Genomic DNA, 17,711 nt, shown 5'->3' with positions numbered 1-17,711 from the left:
AAGTGAACAGCAAGGCTCCCTCCTCTAAACCTGCACCTGTTCACAGTACAATTAAAATCATGTTTTCTTGAAATACACAGAGAAAGAAGGGTGCATCCGGGCAGGAAAGGGCCATCCATTGTCTGGCTCTGAAGACAGGTCATTTGTCATACCCTAGGAAGCATTGACTTTAGCTTCATTTTATTAACAGAGAAGATTATATAATCCATGATATTCACTTTCTCATTCTCTTGTGGGAGAAGAAGTGTAGGAAGGAAGTGGACATTTTATGGTTAATTTGGAAAAAAAATTATAAACCTTTTTTCAGGGGGTTATTGCATTCTAATTAAGCATGATGGGAGGGAGGGAGCAATCATCCAGGAATGTGACAGGCTCCAAACACTGACAAGGGCAATTATCTCCTGAGAAGCCCCACACCAGCAAGGATTAATAATATGACTAATATTAATTGAATGTGAGTTCATCGTGTTTTATTCTTATTGTTAAGTTCCTTTTGGTGGTTGTACATGCTATGATGCACAGAGATTGATGAATGGAAATGACAAGTCACTAATAAGTCCTAGACCCCTCTGGTCCTCTGGGTACCAAGGATAAAGGTTTGATGTGCTTTCTTGATTTCTGACGACCACCATGCTGCTAAGGATTAGTGAATTAAAAAGTGCTTGTTTTATAATTTGATTTCCTCCACAAGTAAGAAAAATATAAGAAGCTTCATACCTATAAATTTAGAATTTCAAAAATTAAGCTGAAATAAAATTAGTGATAATTGCCACTTTAAGCAAATTAGATAAAGTTGATTTGTTCAGAGAAAGACATTAGATCTTTATTCTAAATTGAACTGTACTATCACAGATAATTTTGCTTCTCTCTTTATATGAAAAATCTATAGAATATTTGTTTTCATTTTGTACACTTTCTTATGAATTTTAGTATTAAGTATGACCATGGGTAAGATGTATTCCAAATGAGTTCAAAGCTAGAAGCTCAATTTGCATTGGGTATATAATCTATAAGCCATGTCTACTGATTTGAAAATCACTATGTTATTTTCAGCCAATTTATTTTTCATGTGCTAGACATCTCTTTATATCTAGACATATATAAGTTTCCATGCCACATACCTTTTTTGTTGCAGAATTGGGAAGTGTTGTAAGAAGTTACATTATTCTGAAACATAGAGAGCAGAAGGGAAACATAGAGAGCAATAGGGTTTAAAAATATGAATAGATAATGTGATTTTTTTGTTAACTATTTTATTTAGAAGTCTGTTTTCCTTCAATTACAATTAAATTAAAGCTACTCATTGAAATAAAAGAGAAGAAGATCAATGAAGGTCACTTAAGTACAACAAAATCACCAAGGATTTTAAAGAGGCTTGAGGACAGCTGTTGGAGCCTTGCTAAGAAGGAAAATTTCTTTGACATTTTCATAGGGTAAAAGGTAGTGTTCCTTGAGTACTGCATATTAATTAACCCATATTCACATGAGTTAAGTGTTTTTCTTATAATAAGAATAAGTGACTGACATTCAAGTTGCCTAGAGAGGTGTTTTTCCCCACATGGTCTGAGGAATCAAACCCATGCCATCAGGCTGTGCAAGCAAGTTCCTTTAACTATTAAGCTGCTTTTCCAGTCCACCATCCCTGTTCAGGAAGCCATGTTCCTACTGAGGGATGGATAAGAATCAGCATATGCAATACTTGTTATTCTAAACTGACATACCTGAGCTGAATTTTGATGGGAAGGGTGAGGGAAGAAACCAGTCAATACAAAGAAAAAAATGTGGGTTTCACTAGTGGCAAAACAAAGCATATGCAGAATACTTGCAGAAGCATCTGAAGTTCAGAAAAATGAGAAAGGTGCTAGAAAGTCAGCACCATCTTTAACTTTATGTGCTGATAGCTTAGGGCACAATCTATGACAATCACTCAGAAACACTGTTGAGAACATGCATAATTAAGGAGAACAAGGTTTAAACAGAACAAAGATTATAGGAAGTGATGGCCTGGCTTCCTCTTTCCTTCATTGTTCTGTAATGTTCCATTCATATCATCCAGGAAGACGTAGCGTTTCAGAGCCTGATGACACAGGAATTGGTAAAGTGACCCGGTGATATTGTCTGCTCATTTCCCCTGTGCTATGAATGACACTGACGACTGAAACTTCCATAAGTGAGTGCACTTGATGGGTAGAATATTAAAGTCAGACATGTGTGACGGGGCTCAATGACAATTCATCAGGAAGAGTGGAAACCTTCCAATACAGTTGCACATTTTGCTATGTGACTTTTCAAAACCAAAGTACCTGGTGTCTACACAGCAGCACATTTTGCTGTCCCATCAGAAGTGTCTTCCAGAATATGAGTTGATATTGCCTTCCTGGTTTCCATTTTATCAGTGAATGAGCAAAGTATTTGTAAATGGTCTGGACCTCATTGTAAGTTGAGTTGAGTTTGGAATCCTTCCTACATTATGACCATATGTTTTACCTCCATTGTGTATTAATAAATTTCTATAAGGCAGATAAGCTTGGGGCTCTAAGAATCTAAAGAGAAAACTTTCTAGCTGTCAAGAGAGAGAGAATGACATCAGAGTCATACTTTATGCTTGCATAGAGAAATGTGCATGACTAAAATGATGTCAAACATTTATTTTACTTTCATGTAATAGTCTGTACAGAATATCACCACATTCTATTTTTCTTCTATTTTTAAATTTAATTTAATTTATTTTTTCTATCCTTCAGACATATAGATAATTAGGTTTTAAAAAATATTTTATTTATTTGATAGAGGAAGAGAGAGCAAGTAGCAGCAGGAGAGAGAGAGAGAGAGAGAGAGAGAGAGAGAGAGAGAGAGAGAGAGAGAGAGAGATCTCCAAGGCCTCCTAGCCACTGCAAACAATCTCCAGACACATGCTCTACCTTGTTCATTTGGCTTGATGTGGGAAAGAAGCTGGGTTCTTTGACCTTGCAAACAAGTACCTTAACTGTTAATCCATCTTCGCAGCCCTGCTAATGGTATTTTATTATGGTATTTTTTCATAGATTTTTTTTTTTTTACTTTCTCTTCTATTCCTAGTAATTATAATTTTGTAATTTTGAAGATAATGTTTAAAATACCACTCTTTCTCCTAGGAATGGGTAGATATTTGTCTGCCTTCTTCAAGAACCTAAGAACCTTACTACTTAGTTTGGAGATCCTCTCTTCAGAAAGGGTTCAAAGTTAGACCTGTCTCCTACTTATCCATTCATGCTTTGGTATTCCTCTGCTATCCAGTCATACACATTTGGACTGTGATGCAGCCTGGCAGGAAAAACTGTGCTTGTAGGTACAACAGAGTTAACTTTAAATGATGAATAAAACATTAACTTTGAATGGCATATTTGCAACTGTTGATGTGTACATTTAGAAGTTAGATCTATTCTCAGAGACATATTCATCAACCTTAACATTTTAATATTATTCTATATTTAAAATTGCAATAATTAAATCAAATATAATCTATACAAAGCTCATAGTCTTCAGAAACAGATGTAGGAAAGTAAGTAATTCATCTGGAATCCAAATTCTCTTTATATAAAACAAATGTGTACAACTAATTAGCATGGACTACCAATAGACAGTTAGGTACTAACCTTGTGCATCAGCAAGCACAGTGCACAAGGCAGAACATATGTCTAACATGGACATTACCCTGCGTTCCATCTGAGACCCCCCACCAACATGTGCCATTCACAGAGATTTCAATTTGATGAGATTGTACTAGTTTTGGCATATGAGAGACTAGAAAGCTGAGATTTGAATACATCTTTCAGGGCTGGAGATATGACTTAGCAGTCAAGGCACTTGCATTCAAAGCCAAAAGAACTAGGTTTTATTCCCCAGTTCTCATGTAAACCAGATGCACAAATTGGCACATGAATATGTAATTTATTTGCAGTGGCTGGAGGTTCCCTCCACCTCACTCTCTCTCCTCTTTCCCTCCCTCATTCTCTATCTCTCTCTCTAAAATAAAATAAAATAAAATAAAATAAAATAAAATAAAATAAAATAAAATAAAATAAATACATCTTTCAGGCTCAGAAGTTAGTTTACTTAGAAAGTACTTGCCTTCAAAGCAATGAGAACCTGGGTTTTATTCCCAGTACACATATTAAAAATACCTGGTATGGTGGTGAGCACTTATAACCCCATAATAAGTGCCCAAGAAGAAAAGACAGGAGGATCTCTGAAACTTGCTAATTACCCTGGCTAGTCTAATTGATGAATTCTGGTCCACTGAGAAATTCGATGTCAAGAAGAGAAAAAGGTGCCTGATAAGTAACACCCAATATTGTCCTTTGGCTTTGATACAAACACACACGCATGCACATGCACGAACACACACACACACACACACACACACACCACACCCCCATGTGCCACTCCCCCACAATAAATCTTTCACAGGTCACTTGTGGCTTTCTCTATTCTGAGGGCACATTACTCACTGCAGCTTTCTTTATGGGCATTGCTATTGAATGTAATACATAAACATGGTATGCTGCAGTGAAAAATTGTAATAAAAAGCAAGTGAGGGCTGGAGAGATGGCTTAGCGGTTAAGCGCTTGCCTGTGAAGCCTAAGGACCCCGGTTCGAGGCTCGGTTCCCCAGGTCCCACGTTAGCCAGATGCACAAGGGGGTGCATGCGTCTGGAGTTCGTTTGCAGAGGCTGGAAGCCCTGGCGCGCCCATTCAATCTCCCTCCCTCTATCTGTCTTTCTCTCTGTGTCTGTCGCTCTCAAATAAATAAATAAATAAATAAATAAATAAATAAATAAATAAATAAAGCAAATGCCTTCTTGCCTTAAAAACAAAAAAAAAAAAAAAAAAGCAAGTGACACTTGTACCCATAGAAACATTGAAAACCATCCAGGGGCCAGGAGAGATAGCTTACCAGTTAAGCACTTGTCCACGAAGTCTAAGGACTCCAGTTTGAAGCTCAGTTCCCGAAGACCCATGTTAGCCAGATGCACAAGGGGGCATACATGTCTGGAGTTCCTTAACAGTGGCTGGAAGCCCTGACACACCCATTCTCTCTCTCTCTCTCTGCTTCTTTCTCTCACTCTCTGTTGCTTTCAAATAAATAAATAAAAATAAACCAAATAATAATAATAAAAAAAAATCCAGGTGTGGTGACACATATCTTTAATACCAGCACTCAGGAGGCAGAGGAAGGATGATTTCTGTGAGTTTGATTTCAGCTGGAGACAACATAGTGCCTCCCAGGTCATCCTGGGATAGAGCAAAATCCTACCTGGGGGGGGGGGGAAAGTTTGGGAGTTAGGAAGTTTTATATGAAAGATAACTCTTAGATGTAGGAGAGTATCATGCAGAAATGAATGCTTACTTTCAATGAAAATTCTAATATTTAAGACAGACCTATTCAATTTATACCACAAATAATGCATTTCTTATACTTACTCTGCTTCATTTATAGTATCATAACAAATAAAGTCATTTGAAAAGTAAGAAATCTTATATTTGTTAGTTCTGGCCATGGTTGACTTCTGGTAAGAAATTCCCAATATTCTTTGCTCTTCTGTATTGTTCTCTGGAAGCTAGAGTATGGGGCAGCGTAGGACCAAAACAAAGCCAAATTCCCTCCCACTTCCCACCACACAGACACAATTTATTCAAAATAATGGTTCTTAGTGTGAAGGGAAATTAACATGCTCTTGACTCTGCTGAATGGAATTGTAAATAATAATAAAAATAAGCCTTCTAAGACTTGAAAACTGTGTTGGACAAGCAACCAAATTAGAAGCAAGGAAGACATACAAGAACTGGCTGGTGACAGCAGCTAACACAGGAAGATGGTGCAGATGCTGACATGAGTTCAAAGTACTCTGGAATGCAGGCACAGAGACATTCACAAACAAGTAGATCAACGGGGAGAAAGTGCCTAGAACTTTAACTTTATTCATAATGATGACTCTGAGAAGTAAAGTGAAATTGTCCTGTTACATATTTTTGTCAGTGTGTGTGCAGTATATGTGTGGATTTGCATGTGTATGGGTGTACATGTGTATATGGATGCACTTTCATATAGAGGCCAGAGGACAATCTTAGGTGTCTTTCTTAACAATGCCACTTGCTTATTTTTTTGTTTATTTTTATTTATTTATTTATTTGAGAGCAACAGACAGTGAGAGAGAAAGAGGCAGAGAGAGAGAGAGAGAGAGAGAGAGAGGAGAGTGGGCGTGCCAGGGCTTCTAGCCACTACAAACTAACTCCAGACACGTGCGCCCCCTTGTGCATCTGGCTAACGTGGGTCCTGGGGAATTGAGCTTTGAACCGGGGTCCTTAGGCTTCACAGGCAAGCGTATAACTGCTAAGCCATCCCTCCAGCCCTTTTTTTTTTTTTTAATTTTTTTGTTTCCATTTGCTTATTTTTGAGACAAGATCTCTCATTGGCCAAGAGCTCAGCAATTAGGCGTGGCTTGGCTTACAAAGAGCTGCAGAGACCTTCCTGTTTTGACCTCTCCAGCACTATGATTACATGCCAGCAAGTATGACGCTTTTAGCTTGGTTCTGGAGATGGAACTCAGGTCCTCATACTTGCAAGGCAAGCACCTTACCAACTGAGTTATCTCCCCAGCCTCTTAGATACTTTGTGAAGGAAATAGAGATTCTTTTCTTTTGCTAGGACAATTTTGTTTACATTTCCTCAGTATGGAGAAACTTTTGTCAATGGAAAAAAAAATTATAAAACTAAATATATCTTCTGCATCTGGTGAAAAAGTGGCTTCGAGTCTTTGTGGCAGATGACTGACTTATGGCTTGTGATAACATGCTGCATCATGATGTGATTCAGTAGAATGAATGAATATGTCTATAAATAAAAAAACATATTGAGTGCCTACTACAAAGTGGTTGACATGGAATTATTCTGTCATCACCAAAATTTTTGTGGCATTCTCTAGTCTGTGTTGGTATTCTATTGCTCTGTCATTAATGATTAATTCCACTAAGGGAAATCACAATCTCTCAGCATTGAAATCAAGGGATTATTGCATAACATGTCAGTGTAGCCTTCCAGCAATTCTGATGGGTTTACAATATTGAAAATCTGTAATGGATATAAGAAATAAAGGACTTATCAATATTATCCATGAGCTCACAACTCATTCTCCACCTCCTTCAGTGCATAATTTTCACCTACTTCTAATCACCTAATCAACATTTAAGGAAATGTTCAGGAGTATAGTAGACAAATGTTTAAAGGGGGAATGGATACAGTCTGAGTTATCCTCAAAGATCACTCTTATTTGGCCAAGAAAGAGTAAAAGAAGTTCACATGAGAAAAGGGCTGGGCAAGAGCATGTAACACATGGGTCAGGAAACAGAAAAATTATGGTGATTTTCATAATTAGCAAAAGCACTGCATTGGACTGGGGTGGGAATTAGTTCAATTTAATCTCTCAGTATGAGAAAGGGAAAAATAGTGGGTAATTCTTCAGTAAGAAGACCATAGGAGCTGAAAAGCTTTGAATATTGTTAGCTTTCATCACTTTAACATTGTAAGTATACCCACAATTCAAATTTAAAAATAGCCTTCTTGAATCCTTTCAGAATTCCAAATGTTCCCCTGTCTTTAACATTATAAGAACAAACAAACAAAAAAGTGATGTCAGAATAATTTTGGTTTGGAACTGGTATGCTGGGTTGGGGCTCAGTTCTTAGGTAGCTACATTCAGCCAGCACACTGCAGCACAAAGCATCAGGCTCAAGATCGTGTTTTCATTACCACCACCTGGGTTGTTCCAACCCTCCCCTCCTCAGCAGTTGTGAGTTCAGAAGTAGCAGGAGAGCAGGAGTCTTATGTCTCCTCTTTACTCCAGTTCTTTTCTGTCTGTACATTGCAAACATAGGAAAATAAGATGACTTCCAAACACAGACTCAAATCCCAAGTGGAAAGATGTAACCATCTGGAATATGCATTTCCTGTCTTTAGCAAGACACTTCTGAGTTGTATAGAATGAAGAGTCCTACTAGCTGCTTGTAGATCCTTAAATTAGAAAAAAAAATAATAAAACTGCAATGCTTCTCAAATATCACAGTCTGAATTATAAGCAGAGGCTTGGCACATTTCTCGTCTTATTCGTTCTAATTACAATTGCCTTGTCACTGAGATGCCAGCCTGAAGAAGAACAAGTCAGGTAGTGAATCCCTGGGGCCGCTTAGGAACAGGAAGACTGTCTCCAGTGGAATCAACATGACAATTTCTTCTCTCCCTCTTCAAAGCTGAGAGTCCCTCTGGACAAATTCACATTTGATTATTTTCACAAGGCTCTCTGTCTTCAACTGCTTGATTAGCATCTCACTCACCTACAAAATTAGACTAAAGTTTGTGACCATTAGAAGGAAACCAAAGGCTGTGCAGCCATGCCTGCTTGTGTATGCACAATGATGAAGAAGTATTTTATGACAGGGTTTCTGTTTGTGTAGCGATCTCTGGCTTCTCCATATACATACACACATATGCACACACATACACATGCACATACATATATGCATGTCCACCTGAACACACAGGGGCCCACAAACATACAAACATGCAAGCACACAAATGCACATACACTACATACTTTCACACAAAAATAAAATTTAAAGAGGGCTGGAGAGATGGCTTAGCGGTTAAGCGCTTGCCTGTGAAGCCTAAGGACCCCGGTTCGAGGCTCAGTTCCCCAGGTCCCACGTTAGCCAGATGCACAAGGGGGCGCACGCGTCTGGAGTTCGTTTGCAGAGGCTGGAAGCCCTGGCGCGCCCATTCTCTCTCTCTCCCTCTATCTGACTTTCTCTCTGTGTCTGTCACTCTCAAATAAATAAATTTAAAAAATAAAATAAAATAAAATAAAATTTAAAGAGAACTTGATTTTTCTCTCCTTCAGCTTTACTGCAGCTGTGCTCTGAGATAAGACCAATGTGTCTATTGGTACTAAAATGTTTATTATTATACTGTATTCTCTCTGGTAAAACAGTTTTTTTGTAGAATAATGCAATTAACTTTAAAGGAGAATAATTAAAACTTATAATTAGTATGCCAAACACAGTGTTAGTATGTTAAATCAAAAATATTCAAAAGGACTTTACAGGATAGCCTCTCCTAGGTAGATCATTGAGTGTTGCTTCTGAGCCAACAGTGACCTGGGAGACAAGACAGAAAAAAATGACAGAAGCAGCCACAATTAGATACCATCAGAGCCTCTCATCCCATCTCTTCTCTGATGACCAGTTTCCACACTGTATGATAGGGCACATTTTCTCAAGCTAGGTATACATGACAAAAGCAGATACCTAGGAACCTGGTATAAGCATTCTGTAGTTATCATTGATGTGAAAGAATTAGAAGTGCTATTACAGTTACTCTCAATATATGATGATAACACGTGTCATAAAATTGGCCCTTGGCTCAGCTAAGGTACACAATTAATAGTGTTGTATGGTGATGTCTTCTAAGCAATTTCCAAGTTAAAACTGTATCTTAACACTTTCTCTTTGCTACACAGAACTCTCTATGTTACAATTGCTCAATAAATACTTGTTGATACAGGTTGAATTAATGCAGAAATCTTCTTTATTAGGATCCTCTCTTCCTAGAATGAAGTTACATTTGCCAAACATGGACACTCTCCCTTTGGAATTCTAACTCATTTTAGAAGAACATTATCCAACTCCTCAAGGAGATTGGCTATGGATGGCTAACTTTCCCACAGGACAGCCGATTTCTCAGCTCTGACGAGGTGGAATGGTGCGGTGTTGTTTCTGTCCAATGTACTGCTGATGGCTCAGGCCCTACACTCATGGCCACTTGCTCTGCTCAAGCTGAGAAAATACACCTTTTCCTGGGACTAGAAGGTCAACCAACAAGAACAGAGTTGTATCATGCAGTTCAGAGATTAAATACCGTAACTTTGGACCTTCATACCCTAAAATACATTCATCTCCTCCTTCATGGTTGGTGGACAACAGTAAATTGAATTATCAGCCACTCACCTGGCACTGCTGTGCCAAGTGCCTTGATGCTTCAGGCACAGTAGCACACTGAGTGTGTGTCTTTGCCCTCAAGTAGCTTCTGTTTTCAATTGGGTGACGGAAGATGTGAACAAAAATTAGCATACAAATAGAAATTTGAAATACACAGTTACAGAAGGAATGTCCTATGATGTTATCAGTATTTGCAAATGAATTAGAATGCTCTAACAATTATAATCAGGAAAAACATGCAGGGCATGGTGGTGTATACCTTTAATCCCAGCACTGGGGAGGAAGAGGTAGGCGGATCAACATGAGTTCAAGGCCACCCTGAGACTACACAGTGAATTCCAGGTCAGCTTGAACTAGAATGAAACCCTACCTAAAAAAAAAAAAAAAAAAAAAAAAAAAAAAAAAAGGAAAATAATACATAACATTTTTTCAGAATGGATTTGAAAGACCTTCAAATTGGAGAAGAAAATGGCTGAATTGGAACAAATAAGTAAAGAATTAAAGAGAAATGTCCAGGACTAGAGAGATGGCTTAATGGTTAAGGCAATTGCCTGCAAAGCCTAAGGACCCAGGTTCCACTCCCCAGAACCCATGTAAGCCAGATGCACAAGGTGACACATGTGCACAAGGTAGCGCACACATCTGGAGTTTGATTTCAAGGGCTAGATGTCCTTGGCACACCACTCTTTCTCTCTAAATAAATAAATAAATAAATAAATGTAAAGAAATTGCCAGACTATGTAAAGCATGCTCCAGCCAGAAGGTTTACAAAGGCAAAGTTGGCTTCATTTCCCTCTTGCCTACTATGCTTTGGATTCAATGAAATGCTTCCTGCTTAGCCCATCCACCTCTCTGATGACAGGTCCTCTTATGCTCCAAGCTTATCCAATCATGTCTGGGTATGCAATTCTTATATCGTCCATGCAACCCATTTTGTTCTTGATGGCTATATTATGCTTTGTGCACCTTTCATGTATAAACAACTGCTTCTGTATATATCCTTCAACCTTCTTTATTGTGTTCAGCAACAAATTGTCACAAAAAAATCTAATAAATGAAAGACCGAGGAGATGTGTTGGATATCACAGATGTAGTTATTTGGTGAAGTCAGCTAATAATAATCTAATTTTTGGGCTGGAGAGATGGCTTAGGGGTTAAGAGCTTGCCTGTGAAGCCTAAGGACCCTGGTTCGAGGCTTGATTCCCCAGGACCCACGTTAGCCAGATGCAAAAGGGGGCACACACATCTGGAGTTCATTTGCAGTGACTGGAGGCCCTGGCACACTCATTCTTTCTCTCTATCTGCCTATTACTCTGTCTGTCACTCTCAAATAAATAAATAAATAAAAAGAATCCAATTTTCAGGAAGACTGGGCAATCTTTATGGATGACAGGAGGGTTATCTTTCAGTTCAGTTAGATCTTGACAGGAATAAAAGCCTTCTCAAGTTTAACCAGCATCACTGTCTTATATGTAATATCACACTGTATTCTTTGCACTAACCCTTGATCATGGAACCATGCTCATCTTTTTGACTGTACCTAGAATAAGTATGTCTTCTATTTGTGTATGGGATAAGGATCATCTGGGGCTCTTTCCAAGATTTAGCTTCTTTTTATTTGATGATCAGTTATCCCTTGCCTATATTGTTATTTACATTGCTTATTTTCCACTTAACTATTTTTCCCAAACTTTCCATATACATACAAAGCATTTTGTGTTCCCTTTTGTCTTCTCAAGGCCACCTTCCACAGCCATACAGAATCATAGATTGCCTTCTGTACACTTAGAGGTAGGGGTATGGGCCATTTTACGTATAACTCAATCAACTTAACACATTCAAATGTATGTAAACAACTATACATGATTACAGATCCATTCAGGTGAACAATAACAATAGTTGAATATGCCAAATACTGATAAGGGGTCACTGACTATAATACCCACAAGCCTAACCCCAACAATACACTCCCACCAGGAGACATCAATTCCCTAAATCAAACTACCACATTCCACTCTGACCCCCATAACCTGATAAACATCCTTGATGTAAAATGCAATGATTTCAGTCCATCTTTAAAAGTCCCCATAGTTTTTGAGCTGGAGAGATGGCTTAGCAGTTAAGTGCTTGCCTGTGAAGCCTAAGGATCCAGGTTTGAGGCTCAATTCCCCAGTATCCATATTAGCCAGATGCACAAGGGGGCACACACATCTGGAGTTCATTTGCAGTGGCTGGAAGCCCTGGCATGCCCATTCTCTTTCTATCTGCCTATTTCTTTCCCTGTCACTCTCAAATAAATAAATAAAAATAAACACAAAAAAATTTAAAAAGTCCCCATGGTTTTTATCAATCCCAATGATATTCATTCCATAGTCCAAGATCATTTAGCTGAGCCATAATACCAAAAGAATCCTCCACCCATATTATAATGGCACAGCATAAGCATTCACATTGCAAAAGATGGCACTGGGTGTAGCATAGAAAATATTCAACCAACACAAGAGTTCAAACCTCAACCTCTGTACCCCCAATTCCAACAACTCTAGTCAGTGACAAGTCTGAAAGAGGGATAATTCTAACCACTAACAAGTCTCTGGAGTTCCAATTCCTTCCCTCCAGCTAGGCTACTCACAGACCTGGAAAACTTCATCCCAGTAGCTTTCCTTAACAGCCATCTCATGGTCCCGGCCATCTCCACTGCAACCCAAGATCAAACCTTACTGCTCCATCGGGTCTCCCTGCAGGCTTCCAGCAAACCTGCTTCACACTGCATGGCCATTTCCAAAACATAAGACTGTGTTGCAATTTCAATGACCCTCTCTTTCCTGCATTTCTTATACTCCATAATGCCAGGTAAGTTGTCAATTTCTTAATACAGGGGTAACAAAGCACACTATGAAGAACAGGACATACCTTCAGCATTCAGGCCCCTTCAAAAGTGTCTCCAGTCTTCCTGTTGCCCCATTGTATGTCAATTTACCCAATCTCAAAGGTTGTAATAACTCATATAATTGAAGCTGAAAAGGCAGCAGTTTTAGCAAACAGATTTCATTTTCTTTTCTCTTTGGCATATTCCTCTGCTCACCTCAGTATGTTTCGATGAAAAGCAACCCCACACAAGTTCTCAGGACATGAGCCTAACAGCATACAAACTGCTTCTAGCCCAATCCAAGCAAAGCTCTTTCTCACCACTCATAAGCCAAACCTCACAGTCCATAGTTCTTACTGCATTCAGGTCTTTCTACTCTGACCAGAACAGTTCATTAAGCAGTACTTACAGCATGGCAAGGCATCTCTTAGGCCAAGGTTTCAAATACCTCCACATTCCTCTTGACAATCAGATCCAAAAGGCCGAAGCCATACTCTCAAATGTCTAGCAGCAATCCCACTACTCAGTACCAATATTACTGTTGCAGTCAGGCTCCCATTGCTGGGAGAAATCAAGAGCAGCGTATGGGGGAAAAAAAGGTTTATTTTGACTTACAAACTGGAAGGGGAGCTCTATGATAGCAGGAGAAAAATGATGGCATGAGCAGAGAGAGGACATCACCCCTGCCCAATATGGTGGACAATAGCAAGAGGAGAGTGTGCCAAATGCTGGCATAGGGACAATGGCTATAATACCCATAAGCCTGCCCTCCCCCCCACAACAATGCACTGCCTCCACAAGGCATTGGTTCTTAAATCTCTATCAGCTGAGAAACTAGCATTCAGAATACCTAAATTTATGGGGGACTCCTGAATCAAACCACCACACCATGGAAAGAGCCAGTGATTTCCAATGTGGAAGGAGTTCACACAGCACCAGTTTTAATTTAAATTTAGAAAATAGACCACAGGTGGGAATGATTCCCTGATCATGTTAGAAACTCCCAAAAATGTGTAAAAATAATTTATAGGGTCCAATTGTACTTGATCAAATGATTAACGACATTCCATCTGCTTTCTAAATATTCCCACCTTCCACTAATTCCTCTGAAATTTTGCCATTTCAGTCAAGCTGAAATTTATTAGCACCCACTTACTGTGATTTACATGCACTGTGATGCTCACTCCTCTTTCTTGAGCTATTTGCATGCCTTTATCAGGAAAGCAGCAATTTGGGCATATTTGATTTACATGCATTTGACAAGGCTGCCCTTCTATTCCTTCTTTTTCCTTTTGATTTGTGGATGGACAGAGTTATGTTCCTGAGGCTCATTCCCTAAGATTTTTTTTTAACTGAAGTCTTCCCATTTTGTTAAAAATTTGTAACAAACTACACTCAATAGCCTTTGCTTGGCTACAATACAAGAAGTAGTCAGAATTATGGCATTTGTAAACATATGAGTGACATAAAACTTATGTGCAGTATCTGTGAGCTCATCATTTGATGTCTATGTTCTATTCCTTTATTGAGAATTGCCTTTATCCTTTATGTAAAAATATTAAGATATTAAAATTCTTACTTTTCTATATGACATCACAACTTTTTCTCTCTATCCCTTTTCCTACTTTTGGAGGAGGAGCATTGTTCACTGGACTGTCCTTAACTGTCACAAGGAAAATGAGCTAATGAAATTATGCCACCAGCATGAGAATTGTGCAGGCTTCCATGAGACAGCTGGGATTTGAAATGGGACACTTAGAGAAACAAAGCCTTAATTATAACTTCATAATTTATAACAAACCATTCACATGCATTATCTAATTTGATCCCTAAAACATTCTTCAAGTTAATTATTCTACATATTTTAGTTTTACATGTGGGAAAATATGGCCCAGGACAAAGACATAATTTCAGGAAGACAGTGGGTGGAAGAGCAGCCCAAGCTTCATCATCTACGGCAAGGTTCCCTTCCCTTGCCTGCCCCCCGTACAGAAGAGAAGTCCAGTGGTTCTTTACTCCTGTAGTAGGCTATAAGATACATCTTCTGCTTCATCTGGGCTTCAAAGTAGGTACACAGGTGGTATCTTATTTAGATAAAATATGCAGAAGAAGAGCAAAAGCCATTCAGCAAAGGTTGGATAAAATACATAGTGGCAGGGACTTCAGTTTAGGAGGATTTCACACAAAGGTTCATTCGCATATAAGACTGCCCACAGCAGCTCATTTTCTGATCTTTTGCTTTTAGTCTAACACTGTCTAAGACCATTTCATAGGGAACAACCAGTTAGAATAGCTGGGGAATTAAGAACTATGCTACACAAATTATACAATTACATGTTCATTTTACCTCTAAAAGGACTGAATTGTTTCTAGGATCCAACCAAAAGGTGGCTGGCTAGAAACTCTTTTTGAAGGATCATCTCACATCAAGACACTGAAATGGACCCATATATGGTGTAATCAAATATCAAAGGAATGATACTAGTGAGTATTAATAAGAAAACATTACAGGGCTGGAGAGATGGCTTAGCAGTTAAGTGCTTGCCTGTGAAGCCTAAGGACCCCAGTTCAAGGCTTAATTCCCCAGGACCCACATAAGCCAGATGTACAAGGTGGTGCACGTGACTGGAGTTCATTTGCGTGCCCATTCTCTCTCTCTCTCTCTCTCTCTCTCTCTCTCTCTCTCTCTCTCTCTGTCACTCTCAAATAAATAGTACATTAAAAAGTGAAAAAAAAAATTAAAAAAAAACAAGAAAGAAAACATTATAGAATTTGGGCTTAAGTGATGGATCCGCAGTTAAGGTACTTGCCTGTGAAACATGAGGACCCAGGTTTGATCTGCCACTATGTACATAAGCCAGATGTACAAGGTGGTACATGTTTCTGGAGTTTGTTTCCACTGGCTGGAGACCCTGGTGCATGTGATCTCTCACTATCTCTCTCAATAAGTAATTAAATAAAATATAAAAAAAGAAACCATTACAAAATACATACATAATTCATAAAAATCTGACCAGATTCAGAAATTTGTAATCAAATATATCTCATATGGAAAGTACAGTTTTATTAGTATAAGCCACTTCACACTTGCCAACCATATTTTTTTATTTGAACAAATCATCTTTAAGGTAAGTTCTATTCTTCTGGCTATGGCGATGGTTCAATGGATAAAGCATAGTACCCTGGCTTGATCCACATGTACAAAGGTCTAAGCCATGCTAGACTTCTGTACGTCCAGCATGTTGTCAATGACGGTGGATGGGAGAAAGACAAGAGAATTTCTTGGAAACTCATGGCAAGCATAACAAAGAGTGGTAGAAATAGGATCTAAAATGAGAAACTCTACCTCAAATTAGGTGGGTAGGTGAGGACCAAACCAAAAGTTGTCCTCTGATCTCCACATGTGTGCCATAGCACTCTGCACTCACACGAACACTCAAATAATATTAACATAAATAAGTAAATAAAAGTAGCAGAGCATGGTGGTGCATGCCTTTAATCCTAGCACTCAGAAGGCAGAGGTAGGATAATTGCTATGAGTTTGAGGGCACCCTGAGACTACATAGTGAATTCCAAGTCAGCCTGGGCTAGAGTGAAACTCTACCTCAAAATAAATAAATAAATAAATAAAAGTAAGGTCTATTTCTTACTCTGTCCTTTTCCTTCTCCATATGATATTAATGCACAGTATATATATGATAAAATTATGGAATCTGAACAAAAGGAAAAAAAGGGAGGAAAGAAGGAATGAAGGAATCTCAGTCTGTAAAGGAGTGCATTCTTGTACTTATCTATCATTTAGTTTATTATTGCATTCTGAATTGTTATACTATGTTTTGGTGTGTTTTCTGACAACATAAAACATTATCATAGTCTATATGAATATAAAAATCGAAGTTTAGGGCTAGAGAAATGGCTTAGTAGTGAAGTGCTTGCCTGTGAAACCTAAGGATCCTGATTCGAGGCTCAATTCCCCAGGACCCATGTCAGCCAGATGCACAAGAGGGTGCACACATCTGGAGTTCGTTTGCAGTGGCTGGAGGCCCTGGCACGCCCATTCTCTCTCTATCTAACTCTTTCTCTCTCTGTCTGTTGATCTCAAATAAATAAATAAAACTAAACAAAAAAAAAAATCAAAGTTTAGTTCACTCATCCTTCTGGCTGCTGGAAAATCCAAAGATGAGTCAACATGTCTGTGAGGCTTTATGTTCATCATAAGGGAATTGCATAGCAAAAGAAAAATCAAGATGCAAAAAAAGAACTCATATTTTCTAACATAGACACTCCAGCAATATCTACACTCACTAGAAGGATTTTCTATTCATGAGATCAGAGCCCTTATTACTTAAAAATTAGTTAACAGTCCCAACTCTTAATTCTACCTGTCATGGTTAATCAAGTCAGCTTGACTGAATTTAGAATTGCCTGGGATATTGAGATGCAACTGTAGGTATGTTTGTGAGGGTGATTCCAGATTAGAGTGGAAAGACACACCCTAAATGTGGGCAGTACCCATGAGCTGAGGATCCCCAGATAGGATGCAAGGGAAAATGGGAGAAAGGCAGTAGACAGTGTCTTCCCCCTTCTCTGCTCCTGGGCAGCCGTAATATGAACTGTGCTGACCTATTTGCTGTCCCTGGTGCTATAGGCTTTAATCTGCAATTTTAGGACAGAATAAAACTTTTCTCCATTAAGTTGATTCTGTCTGGTAATTTGCTCACAGAAATGTTAAAAGTCATTAATACATCACAGTGGCAGGTATATTTCGACTTGAGTTTTGTAGAGGAATTCCAAACCATAGCAAAATCATCTGG

The sequence above is a fragment of the Jaculus jaculus genome, chromosome 15 (genome assembly GCF_020740685.1).
Source record: "Jaculus jaculus isolate mJacJac1 chromosome 15, mJacJac1.mat.Y.cur, whole genome shotgun sequence".
Classification (NCBI taxonomy): domain Eukaryota; kingdom Metazoa; phylum Chordata; class Mammalia; order Rodentia; family Dipodidae; genus Jaculus; species Jaculus jaculus.
This window is presented reverse-complemented; position numbering follows the sequence as displayed.